This window comes from Cyprinus carpio, chromosome A2 (genome assembly GCF_018340385.1).
Source record: "Cyprinus carpio isolate SPL01 chromosome A2, ASM1834038v1, whole genome shotgun sequence".
NCBI classification, from domain to species: Eukaryota; Metazoa; Chordata; class Actinopteri; order Cypriniformes; family Cyprinidae; genus Cyprinus; species Cyprinus carpio.
In genome coordinates, this window is record NC_056573.1 from 5,914,763 (window position 1) to 5,928,780 (window position 14,018).

The window sequence follows — 14,018 nt, forward strand, 5'->3', positions numbered from 1 at the left end:
TTATTTCTTTATTTTCAAATGTAATAGATTACTGAACAATATTTTTTTTTCTTTTTATTTATATTTTTTATGTTTTTTGCTGATTGGATTGTACAAACATGACTGTTGTAAACCAGCACAGAGACAGATCTAAATGCAGCTGGATTACCTGCATAGCAAATCATAAGAAAAGCAAGTGACATTTTTATTAAAGATTACGAAATTAAAATAAATAAATAATACCTAATTATACATATTTATATATTTATTATTATATATTATATATATATATTAGATATATATATATATATATATATATATATATATATATATATATAAGGGGGACTAAATTTTGCACAACAGTGGCAGTGACCTGTACCAAGTGCCATGCTATTGTACAAAAGCATTGCAGTTTTGAAAATCATTACTCGTATTGAGGTACTGCACTGAAAAGAAAGCTTCCTTAATTCCATGCGGACATTTCCAGAGGAAATTCCTAAATAAACAATTACCTATTAATAAACTGTTCTGCTATTTGCCTTTTTTTTTTTTTTGGCAGTGGGATAAGCCCAGCTCCAGGCACCATTTCCCCTTCCAAGTCTTCCAAAGCTCCTCTCTTCCTCTTCCCTTCCACAGCGCCATGGAGACTAACAAGAAGCCCTTGCTCCTCCGCTGGCAATCTAAAAATGTACATTAATGTTTAGAGACATTGCCTGAATGAAATTTTTTTTTTTTTTTTTTTTTTTTTTTTTTTTTAATTTTTCTTTTTTTCCCAGTTGTTTTTTAATGGTGTTGTAAACGATATTCAAACAAATCCGAAAAACTGCAATACACCACCTATGGTACGCACCGTGGTACTCTCATGGCCTACCCCACCCCCTGCTGAGACACTTCAAATGCATATGGCCATGATGTTTTTGAATTGCTTGAATCACTATGCAGAATATATGCAGAACAAATCTGTCATACAGGCTACATAAAATTTTGAGAAGAGAACACGACTGTAAAAGAATATGCCATGTTTCAGCACATTATTATGGATAGAATGTGTCCACAGAGTTATCTGCATGACTAGAACAGTTCACTTGTGCACCCACTCACAGTCTTTTGTGGAATTGTAAGTTGCAATATCTTGTGTATATATTATTTATCTCATATAAGATGCATTTGGTTGAGTTATGCTGCAGAAGTGCTTCATTGTAGGCCTACTTCGGTGATTATCTCTTCAGTGTGCAGTGCAAGCAGCACAAACAACAATGCAGAATATTAATATCTATGACTGGGACTGTCATATGCATGACATTATAATGAGAACACTATTATAATAAAACACTGAATTTTAAGAGTTTAGTTGCCATGTTCCTGAACGTTGTTGCATGAAGAACGCGTCCACACAGGAGTTACACATTCAGTGCAGCACAGACACGTTGACTTGTAATATGAGTTGTAATATTAAGGTTATGTATTACAAATAATGAAATGTATCCTATACCGGATAAATCAGATGAGTTAAATCCTGCTGATTTAAAAACCCGCTACATAACATTATTGTAAAGCACTTTTGTAAAAAAAAATATAGTAAATTCTTAGGGTTTAGCTGACGTTTTAGCGTGTTGTTACAAAAAGCACATCCACAGAAGGATTTACAGGATCTGACTACATAACTTAGTTTTTAAGTTCACTTGTGCTTGATTTTGTACAATATAATCAGGGACTACATTTCGCTGCGGAATTGCAGGCATTGTGCGTAATTCTACACATTTAGTTTTAGTTTTAATTAATAATAATAAAGTTTTATATGAATTTGAAATTTGACAAGACAGGATACTGCAACACAAAACCCTGAAATGTGTCAAACATACACATACTCCAAGACAATCATGTACCAAGTATAAAACAAGTAAAATATGTTAATAAGCAATACAGGCAGAATAAGTTAATATACAGGCAGAGCATGTATGTGTATATATATATTAAGTTAATATACATGTATATATTTTTTTTTTTTTTTTTTTTAAAAAATATACTATAACATAGATACACTGGGGGGGGGAAAGACACATCAGGCATCCTACAAGCACTTTTAAGTTATTTATACAACACTTTAAGAGCACAGGGAATAAAGGAGAGTTCATGTCAATTAGTTTTACTCCTGGGCACAGCAAATATCTTGTGACACCGAAGAAAATAAGTAGGTGTTGGAGTCATAGCCAGGAAACAATGCAGCGGTGATGAACTATCCTTGAGTATTTTAGTAAAAGCATGTATGGTGGCTTCATCGCGCCTCTTACTCAAAGTTGGGAGAGTTGAAGTCGGAATACCTATTATTCGACAACATCACTTTTGGATCCTCTCTTACTCCTCAGAGAGACCTTTAGGTAGTCCACTCATACTAGACTACGATACTCAAGATATGGCCGTACAGAAGTCAAGTATACTGGCACTAAAACATCACAAAGAAGACCTGCTTTTTTAGCAACACAAAGACAGTAAATTCTAGGGCGCACCATCAAAATCATGTATTTAATGTTGGCATCCCATAACAAATCAGAGGATATTTGAACTCCAAGTAGTTTAAAGGTGGAAACTCTACTAAATACATGTCCTGAAATAACAGGAGAGGAAGGGGAGGGAATGTTGCCAACTCTCTTGGCACTAATTATCATTTCCACAGTCTTAAGCAATGTTTCCACTAGTGCATTTTCATTTTAATATGCATTTTTGCTACAGTTATGCCTGTCGTTTACACTGCCCTGGCGTTTTCGACCCTCAAAAACGGAGACTTTTGAAAATGCTGCAGACCCCGTTTTAGTTTGAAAATGCCTATGTTACATATGTAACCCTCGTTCACTGAAGAAGGGAATGGAGATGTTACGTCAGAAGAGACTAATGAATGGGGTCTCGCCTTAGAGACCAATCACCTTCGAGTGGTAACAAAACGAGCCAATGGTACGCTGAGTACCTTGGTCTGCAGAATTTGCATCGCGATCTCTGCCCTACCATGTGGGTATATAAGGAGCAGCACAAGCAACTCGCATTCAAGTCTTCTCTGAGTAGCTGAGCCATGTGGCCCAGCCGTCCAGCGGGACAGCGATTGTGGCAAGGGGATGTAACGTCTCCGTTCCCTCCTTCAGGGAACGAGGGTTATGTACGTTACCTAGACCTAGACATTCCCTTTCAGTCGGTCACGTTCGACGTTACATCAGAAGAGACTGACGAATGGGGTCTTTTCCAAAACGCCACAAGGCTGTCTTCCAGAGACCTGTGTAAGTGATAGCACCCTGTCGTGAGGCAGCACGTGCAAAGAGCTATACCTAACACAGAATGCATTAGGTAGCAAATTCCAACTGGAAGTATGCTAACAGGTTGCCTGCTCGTTCGAGGTCTTACAAAGCACATATCAACCAGCTTAGCGGTGATACATATGAATCCCTGCGGTACCCAGCCCACAGGATGGATATATTTCAACGACAGAGATGGCAAGGGTGGCTTGCCAAGGGAAAGACACATGCTGCTGAAAGAGACTGGAAATACACATGTGGGATTGCTCAAGAGGGGAATCACAACACATGGGGCACCTAGTTTAACACAGGGGCTGACTGACAGGGCATGCATGCAAATGCTGGACACCAACAGTGCTGGTGAACCCCAGGGTTCTGAACTATGGAACTCACCTGAGGAGAATAGCGCACACATCCAGTCTGTAGAGAGGAATGGTGCAGCAAGTGAAGGGCCAGTACCCGGAAGGACACAGGCTCTACACGGAGATTATAGAATCTCACAAACATGTTAGGTGTCGCTCAGCCTGCAGCTCTACAGATGTCTGTTAGTGAGGCGCCATGCGCCAGCGCCCAGGGGGAAGCCACACTCCTAGTTGAGTGGGTCCTCACCCCTAGGGGCCACGGAGGTCTTAAGCCTGATAAGCCAAGACAATAGCATCCAGTGGGATAACCTCTGCTTGGAGACACCCTATCCCTTCTGCTGGCCTCCAAAACAAACAAAGAGCTGGTCTGAGGTCCTAAAGCACTGAGTTCTATCTACATAAGCACGGAGTGCACATACTGGACAGAGCAGCGCCAGGGCTGGGTCTGCCTCCTCCGGGGGCAGTGCTTGCAAGTTTACCTCCTGATCTCTAAAAGGAGTGGTGGGAATTTTGGGCACGTATCCAAACCGGGGTCTCAGAATAATGTGAGAGTTAGCCAGCCCGAATTCCAGGCAATGCCTACAAGTGCCTACAAGTCCCCAACCCTCTTAACCAAAGCCAAAGCCGTCAGGAGCGCAGTTTTTAAAGATAAAAATTTCAGCTCTACTGACAGCAAGGGTTCGAAGGGAGCTCTCTGCTTGCTGAGGGTGAGGCGGATTGAGCCTCCTGGCCCTTCTCAGAAAACCTGATGACCAGGTCATGCTTCCCAAGAGACTTACTGTCGACCGGATCATGGTGAGCCGCAATGGCAGCCACACAGACCTTCAGGGTGGAAGGAGTAAGCCTTCGTTCCAACCCTTCCTAGAGAAAGGAAAGCACTGACCCAATCGGGCTTTTCCAGGAGTCTTCATGATGTGAAGAACACCAAGTGATGAAGAGGTTCCACTTCAGAGCATAGGCGTGTCTGGTAGACAAGGCCCTAGCTGAAGTGATGGTAGCTACCACCTGAAGTGGCAAGGTACCTAAACCGTCCGTGACCCGTCCAGAACTCACACATGTAGGTCCCAAAGATCAGGACACGGGTGCCAGATGGTGCCCCATCTCTGAGAAAGAAGGTCCTTCCTAAGAGGGATTGGCCAGGGATGGGCTGTCGAGAGGAGTACAAGTTCGGAGAACCAAGTCCGGCTGGACCAATAAGGCGCAACCATGAGGACCTGCTCCTTGTCCTCCCTCATCTTGTACAACATCTGTGCAAGAAGGCTCACTGGGGGAAATGCATACTTGCGGAGGGCCTGTGGCTAGCTGTGGGCCAGAGTGTCCATGCTAAGGGTGCCCCTGGTCAGGGAGTAAAACAACTGGCAGTGGAAATTGTCTTGAGAGGCAAACAGGTCTATCTGAGCGTCTCCAAAGCGCTCCCAAATCAGCTGAACTGACTGGGGATGGAGTCTCCATTCCCCAGGGCGAGACTGCTGGTGTGAAAGCTCATCAGCTGCACGATTGAGTCTGCCCACGATGTGAACAGCACGAAGCGACCTCAGATGCTTCTGACTCCAAAAAGGAGATGGCGAGTGAGTTGCGACATGCAACGGGAGCGAAGACCACCGTGTCGGTTGATGCACGCTACAGTCGCAGAGTTGTCCATACGGCCAAGAACATGCTTGTCCCTCAGCAGGGCCCTGAAGCGGTGCAGAGGAAGCCATACTGCTAGCAACTCGAGGCAATTGACATGCCACTGAAGTCGGGGTCCTGTCCAGGAGCCTGACGCAGCATGCCTGTTGCACATAGCACCCCAGCCTGTGGCAGAGGCATCTGTTGACACAACAACATGCCTGGACACAGGTTCTAGGGGAACACCAGCCCATAGAAATGAGAGGTCCCACCACAGGGTGAAGGTTTGGTGGCAGGCCGGAGTGATGCCCATCTCGGGACTCGGTCATGAAGCCAGTGCTGAAATTGTCTCATATGAAGCAACCCGAGTGGTATGACTGCCGCTGCAGAAGCCATATGCCCCAGGAGCCTCTGAAACAGTTTCAGTGGAACCGCTCTCTTGCCTTTGAATTGACTTGAATTGCAATTCAGCAGTGACTGCACGCACTCGTTCTTAAGCTGCACGAACATGGCAACCAAGTCTATTTCCATACCGAGAAAAGAGATCTTCTGCACAGGGGAGAGTTTGCTCTTATCCCAGTTGACCCGAAGACCCAGACGGGTGAGGTGTCTGAGCACCAGATCCCTGTGCTCACATAGCTGTACGCGAGAGTGAGCTAGAATCAGCCAGTCGTTGAGGTAGTTGAGGATACGGACACCTTGCTTCCTGAGAGGAGCCAGAACTCCCTCCGCGACTTTTGTAAAGATGCGGGGAGAGAGGGCCAACCCGAATGGGAGAACTTTGTACCGATATGCCTGTCCCTCAAAAGCAAACTGAAGAAACGGTCTGTGTCGAGGTAGAATGGAGACATGAAAGTACACATCTTTCAGGTCGATCACTGCAAACCAATCCATGGGACAAATGCATTCGAAAATGTGTTTGGGTGTTAACATCTTGAGCAGAAATCTGTGAAGAACTTGGTTCAAGGCACACAAGTCTAGGATTGGCCGTAACCCACCTGTTTTCTTGGATACTATGAAGTAGGGGCTGTAAAAGCCAGACTTCATGTCAGCTGGAGGGACGGGCTCTATCACACCCTTTGCCAACAGGGTCGCGACTTCTGTGCACATGACAGGAGCATCCTTGCCCACCATCGTAGTGTGAATGCCCAAAATCTGGAGGGACACCGGGCGAATTGATTTGCGTAGGTGAGCCTGATCGTTCGAAATGAGCCAGCGGGAAGAACTGGAGAGCTGTAACCAGGCTCCCAGAAACTGAACCAGCGGGGTCAGAGGAACTACAGGTGTACCCAGAGTGGGGCAGTGAGATGGAACAGACTGCTCCAACATGGGAGCCATAGCGTCCCTTAGCGAGGGTGGAGTGTGAACACTCGTCTGATTCCGAGACTTGGCAAAGGGGGCATAAAAAGGAAAAGCGTTCACGTGCTGGCTCTGCCTAGAAACTGGCAAAGGAAGAGGGGATGAGAGCGGCGAGGACTACATTGCCTTCTGTCATCTGCGGACCCGGTGGTAGAGGAAACAGGTCTCTGTTGGGGCCATGGGGCCAGTTGCGGAACAAAAAGAAAACACGAGAACAAAGGATTCTCCCCTGGCCCTCCTCCGGGGGAATGAGTGGTCCTGCTACCATCTCCGGGTCGCCTGTCTCAGAAATGCCGTTTGGCCTGACGCTTGGCAGGTTTAGGGGCGGAGTCGGGCTGTGCTGCCCTTCTGCGGCCATCTCCTCTCTGCGGCCGGGGTGGAGGCTGCTGCTGTGGCCGAGTGGGAGTGGAGGCAGTGGCAGGGGCGCGCCCTCAGCGAAGAGCAGGCTGAGGCGGCTGAGCCAGAAGCAGTGTGGAGGCAGCACCGGGCAGCAGAGAATTGCTGGGCAAAACTCTCAAATGCTTCGCCGAAGAGGCCAGCCTGAGAGACCAGGGAGTTGAGGAACTGAGTCCAATCAGACTCCCTCATGTCTGCAAGGTTCAGCCATAGGTGGCGCTCCTGGACCACCAATGTGGACATCACCTGACCCAGGGAGCTTACATTAACCTTCGTCGCCCGGAGGGTGAGGTCGATAGTAGTGCACGCCTACTGCAAGACCTCTGAGTCAGCACTGCCCTTGTACAGCTCCTTGAGCACCTTGGCCTGGTATGCCTGAAGGGAGGCCATGGCGTGCAAAGCGGAAACGGCCTGACCCACTGCTCTGTAAGCCTTGGCCACAAGCGTGGATGAGAACTTACAGGCCTTGGACGGGAGCTTGGGACCACCACGCCAGGTGGAGATGCTCTGAGGACACAATTGCATCGCAACAGAGCACTCCACTGGGTGTATGCATAACTTCCTGATGCACCTCCAGGAAGTAAGGAACCAGAGGGGGGCACTGGCGATCAGTGCGTGCAGCCCCCAGGAACCAATCATCCAGCCTCGAGTATTTGGGACTGGGTGGAGCACTCCACTCGAGCCCGATGCTCTTGACTGCCCGCGAAAGCATGTCGGTCAGCTCGGGATCAAACTCGGGTAATGTTGGGAGGCAATGTGGGAGGCAATGTATCCGAATCCTCCTCTCTTGATTCAAGCCCGCCTTGTGATGCGGCGATCGACATACGGTCATCCTCAGGAGCCCCGAATGAGACGCTGGGAACCTAGTGAGAGGGCCCAGCAACCTCATCTGGAAGCTCCTGGGGCACCGGTGTTTGTGAGGGAAGTGTGGCCCGAGATCACCCTGGCCTCAGATCACCCTGGCCTCCAGCTGAAGTAGCCCTCTTACAAGAAGAGGAACTAGATCGGGATGTGGCAGAGGTGACTCTATACCATTTGAGGTAATCGAGTCTCGATCTCAATGCTGAGATGGTCATGTCCCCACAATGAGAACATGAACCGTCCATGAACGCCGCCTCAGCGTGCTTAAAGCCCAGACACGTGACACAGCGATCGTGGCCATCCCGAGGAGCCATATATCGACCACTCCCAGAAACACATGGGCGGTATGACATCTTTAAAAAGAAACAAAAAAAAAAAAAAAAACACACATTAAACTGTTTTAGGAAATAAGCTCTTTCAGAGGTGTTGAAGCATTCAGGGGAACAGAGGAGCGGAATAGAAAAGCAGGAGCTCTTCACAACCGCTGTGAAGATGTGCTCGGCCCCAAAGTGAAAGCTTGAATGCGAATTGCTCGCGCTGCTCCTTATATACCCACATGGTAGGGCAGAGCTTGTGATGCGAATTCCGCAGACCAAGGTACTCAGCGTACAACTGGCTCATTGTTACCACTCGAAGGTGATTTGGCCCACAGGCGAGACCCCATTTGTCAGTCTCTTCTGACGTAACGTCGAATGTGATCGACTGAAAGGGAACTCTGGGGTTGCGTTTTAGTGTAAACGGACCAAAATGGAGACTTTTGAAAATGATGGCATTGCTGCCCACGTTCTCTTTGTGTATCTTTGACGACCGTGTAAGAAATAACATCATGCTCATTGTTGGACCTGCATTAATGGCCATGTGACCTGCGTTTTTGGTTGTGTAGTGTGGATGGAGAATGTTTCTGAAACACAGTGAAAACGCAGAGAAAACGAGGATCATTTTCATTTTAGAATGCCATTTTTAAACGAAAATGCACTAGTGTAGGGCCTTAGCTCCATTCATCACCAATGTAAATTCCTGTCCCCATTCTGCTTCAGAATCCAAGGCCTTCTGAGTGAGCCCAGGTAAGGATCCCTTTGGCAAGTCTGGGATTGTTAGATCATTGGCATATTTCACAGGGACATGAATCCAAGCTGTTTATGCAGATGACAAAAAGCAGAGGGGTTAGAAGTCCCCCCTGAGGAACACCAGCTGGAACTGGAAAGGAGTTTGCCACACAGGAGCCCCACCTCACCTTTTGCTCTCTGTTATTCAGAAAGCTCCTTACAATGAGCCAAAGGGACTGTCTGACATGCAAGTCAGCTAAAGAATGTAGCAGTTGGCAATGATCAATTGTGCCAAAAGATTGAGTGAAATGTGGAATGTACAGGTGCTGGTCATATAATTAGAATATCATCCAAAAGTTGATTTCACTAATTCCATTCAAAAAGTGAAACTTGCATATTATATTTATTCATTACACACAGACTGATATATTTCAAATGATTATTTCTTTTAATTTTGATGATTATAACTGACAACTAGGGAAAATCCCAAATTCAGTATCTCAGAAAATTAGAATATTGTGAAAAGGTTCAATATTGAAGACACCTGGTGCCACACTCTAATCAGCTAATTAACTTAAAACACCTGCAAAAGCCATTAAATGGTTTCTCAGTCTAGTTCTGTAGGCTACACAATCATGGGGAAGACTGCTGACATGACAGTTGTCCAAAAGATGACCATTGATACCTTGCACAAGGAGGGCAAGACACAAAAGGTCATTGCAAAAGAGGCTGGCTGTTCACACAACTCTTTGTCCAAGCACATTAATAGAGAGGTGAAGGGAAGGAAAAGATGTGGTAGAAAAAAGTGTGCAAGCAATAGGGATAACCGCACCCTGGAGAGGATTGTGAAACAAAACACATTCAAAAATGTGGGGGAGATTCACAAAGAGTGGACTGCAGCTGGAGTCAGTGCTTCAAGAACCACTACGCACAGACATATGCAAGACATGGCTTTCAGCTGTCGCATTCCTTGTGTCTAGCCACTCTTGAACAACAGACAGCGTCAGAAGCGTCTCGCCTGGGCTAAAAACAAAAAGGACTGGACTGCTAATGAGTGGTCCAAAGTTATGTTCTCTGATGAAAGTAAATTTTGCATTTCCTTTGGAAATCAGGGTCCCAGAGTCTGGAGGGAGAGAGGAGAGGCACACAATCCACCTTGCTTGAGGTCCAGTGTAGGGCTGGACAATATATCGAACGATATGATCATGCGCATCTCGTCAGTAAAGCCGGTTCCATGATTAGCGGTAAATCCCCATATCGTGCTTTATGATGGTGCTGATGTTGATACACAGAGCCGTAATTCACTGAGAAGCTACGCTATATCGAGTTCATTATCAAAGGCGATTCATCTTCAACAATGAACTCGATATAGCGTAGCTTCTCAGTGAACTACGGCTCTGTGTATTAACTGGGGCAGCTCCATTTGAAAGCAGGTGATGGGGATTTACCGCTAATCATGGAACCGGCTTTACTGACGAGATGCGCATGATCATATCGTTCGATATATTGTCCAGCCCTAGTCCAGTGTAAAGTTTCCACAGTCAGTGACGATTTGGGGTGCTATGTCATCTGCTGGTTTTGGTCCACTGTGTTTTCTGAGGTCCAAAGTCAACGCAGCCGTATACCAGGAAGTTTTAGAGCACTTCATGCTTCCTGCTGCTGACCAACTTTATGGAGATGCAAATTTCATTTTCCAACAGGACTTGGCACCTGCACACAGTGCCAAAGCTTCCAGTACCTGGTTTAAGGACCATGGTATCCCTGTTCTTAATTGGTCAGCAAACTCGCCTGACCTTAACCCCATAGAAAATCTATGGGCTATTGTGAAGAGGAAGATGCGATATGCCAGACCCAAGAATGCAAAAGAGCTGAAGGCCACTATCAGAGCAACCTGGGCTCTCATAACACCTGAGCAGTGCCACAGACTGATCGACTCCATGCCACGCCACATTGCTGCAGTAATTCAGGCAAAAGGAGCCCCAACTAAGTATTGAGTGCTGTACATGCTTTTCATGTTCATACTTTTCAGTTGGCCAAGATTTCTAAAAACCCTTTTTTTTGTATTGGTCTTAAGTAATATTCAAATTTTCTGAGATACCGAATTTGGGATTTTCCTTAGTTGTCAGTTATAATCATCAAAATTAAAAGAAATAAACATTTGAAATATATCAGTCTGTGCGTAATGAATGAATATAATATACAAGTTTCACTTTTTTAATGGAACTAGTGAAATAAATCAACTTTTTAATGATATTCTACGTATATGACCAGCACCTGTATATCCATTTTAGGGTTACTGTTAAGTGCTTTGTGCCTGTGTTGCAAAATTTAAATGAAAGCAGTGTCAGTTGATCTGTTCATCATAAAGCTGAGTTGCGATGGTTCGATCTTAGTAACTGTATCCTCTAGAATGGCATCTCTGAGGCTTTCTTCAAATATTTTTCCAACATAGCTAATTAGTGAGATCTGGTAGTAATCTGCTGGAAAACTATAGGTTTTGCTTTTTCGGGAATAGCTTTGACTATAGCCTCCTTCCATTGTTTTGGGAAAATGTTATGTTGGATGCATGTATTGAAGAAATCACCGGTGCCAACTCTTCATGAAAAGTCTTTAGCACCCAAGGAGGAATGCAGTCAGGCCCAGCAGCCTTGGCTGCATTCACTTTACGAAGTCTAGCCTTAACATGTCCATTACTCAGAGGAGGTATACTACAATTTGACAAATTGCAAGTAACATCTTCCTCAAACAGAAAAGTGTGGCTTAGATAATTCCACACAGAAGCAAAGTGCCTAGCCAGAATATCACAATCATGTTGCACGATGTTTTGATGTGAGACACCAAATCACTCTAATGTACTTCCATCTCTGTTAATGTCTTCACAGACTTAAACCATTGTTTAGGCTTGGTGCGTCGCAGTTCCTCCACCTCATGCTGGTAATATTGTATCTTTGTTTATTTGAATTTTTTTTTTTTTTTTGGCAATGATTGAGTTTAATTTCCTATAAGAGGTTTTATTACTGGAACAAAATGCACGCTGTCTATCTTTTATCAGATCTTTAATTTGTACAGTCATCCAAGGCTTATCATTGTTTGTGATAGAGACTCTCTTTAACAGAACTGTTTTATCCAAGAAAGACCTGATAGTGGAGGTAAAGGCAACAACCTTAGCCTCAGGGTCCGTAGCTTCATGAATGTGAGAAAAATCAGTAATATTCATGAGAAGGCCCAATTGCCTGATTGTCTCAGGGGAATGTTTTCTACAAAAAAAAAATATGCTTGTGGTGGGCCAATTTCCTGAATTTAGCAAGATAGTCTGATGGTCAGAAGAGGCAACAGGAGGCAAATGCTCTGGTGACTGATACATGGAGGAAATACTGGGAAAAAAAATGAGTCTAGTTGACTGGCCTTTCTTGTTGCTCCAGCCACAATTTGTTTCAGACCATGTCTGCAGCAGATGGTTTCAGATTTGCACTTATTTGTATCACCAAGATTGAAAATTGTGACCCGCTGGTAGTTACATTCAATATATCTGAGCCGGGCACCTATCCAAATACTGTGTAATTATTATATCAGTTTGGGCTGTTGCTGAAGAACGCAGTGGAAAATAGAGCACAGCAGCAATAATACAACTTAAACCTCGAGGAAGTTGACTGGGACGTAACAAGACCTACAAAGCTTCATGTTCATGCTCTTGTAGATGAATCAGTCAAATTTGTTTGATGGTGTTACAGATGTACCAACCCGATTCCAAAAAAGTTTGGACACTGTACAAATTGTGAGTAAAAAGGAATGGAATAATTTACAAATCTCATAAACATATTTTATTCCCAATAGAATATAGATAACATATCAAATGTTGAAAGTGAGACATTTTGAAATGCCATGCCAAATATTGGCTCATTTTGGATTTCATGAGAGCTACACATTCCAAAAAAGTTGGGACAGGTAGCAATAAGAGTCCGAAAAAGTTAAATGTACATATAAGGAACAGCTGGAGGACCAATTTGTAACTTATTAGGTCAATTGGCAACATGATTGGGTATAAAAAGAGCCTCTCAGAGTGGCAGTTCTCTCAGAAGTCAAGATGGGCAGAGGATCAACAATTCCCCCAAGGCTGCGGCGAAAATAGTGGAGCAATATCAGAAAGGAGCAACATGATCAAGAAAAATTGCAAAGAGTTTGAAAAAAAAATCATCTACAGTGCATAATATCATCCAAAGATTCAGAGAATCTGGAACAATCTCTGTGCGTGAGGGTCAAGGCTGGAAAACCATACTGGATGCCCGTGATCTTCGGGCCCTTAGTCGGCATTGCATCACATTCAGGAATGCTACTGTAATGGAAATCACAACATGGGCTCAGGAATAATTCCAGAAAACATTGTCGTTGAACACAATCCACCGTTCCATTCGCCGTTGCTGGCTAAAACTCTATAGGTCAAAAAAGAAGCCGTATCTAAACATGATCCAAAAGCGCAGGTGTTTTTTCTGGGCCAAGGCTCATTTAAAATGGACTGTGGCAAAGTGGAAAACTGTTCTGTGGTCAGACGAATCAAAATTTGAAGTTCTTTTTGGAAAAGCTGGGATGCCATGTCATCCGGACTAAAGAGGACAAGGACAACCCAAGTTGTTATCAGCGCTCAGTTCAGAAGCCTGTATCTCTGATGGTATGGGGTTGCATGAGTGCGTGTGGCATGGGCAGCTTACACATCTGGAAAGGCACCATCAATGCTGAAAGGTATATCCAAGTTCTAGTACAACATATGCTCCCATCCAGACGTTGTATCTTTCAGGGAATACCTTACATTTTCCAACATGACAATGCCAGACCACATACTGCATCAATTACAACATCCTGGCTGCGTAGAAGAAGGATCCGGGTACTGAAATGGCCAGCCTGCAGTCCAGATCTTTCACCCATAGAAAACATTTTGCGCATCATATAGAGAAAGATGCAACAAAGAAGACCTAAGACAGTTGAGCAACAAGAAGCCTGTATTAGACAAGAATGGGACAACATTCCTATTCCTAAACTTGAGCAACTTGTCTCCTCAGTCCCCAGACATTTGAAGACCATTATAAAAAGAAGAGGGGATGCCACACAGTGGTAAACATGGCCTTGTCCCA

The 14,018-nt window shown here is 44.8% G+C and overlaps 1 pseudogene; it reads left to right on the forward strand.

The window, feature by feature from the left end:
- The window catches only part of LOC122135338, a 45,638-nt pseudogene extending 44,955 nt beyond the window's left edge, over window positions 1–683 (forward strand).
- Window positions 684–14,018: the final 13,335 nt, after the last annotated feature.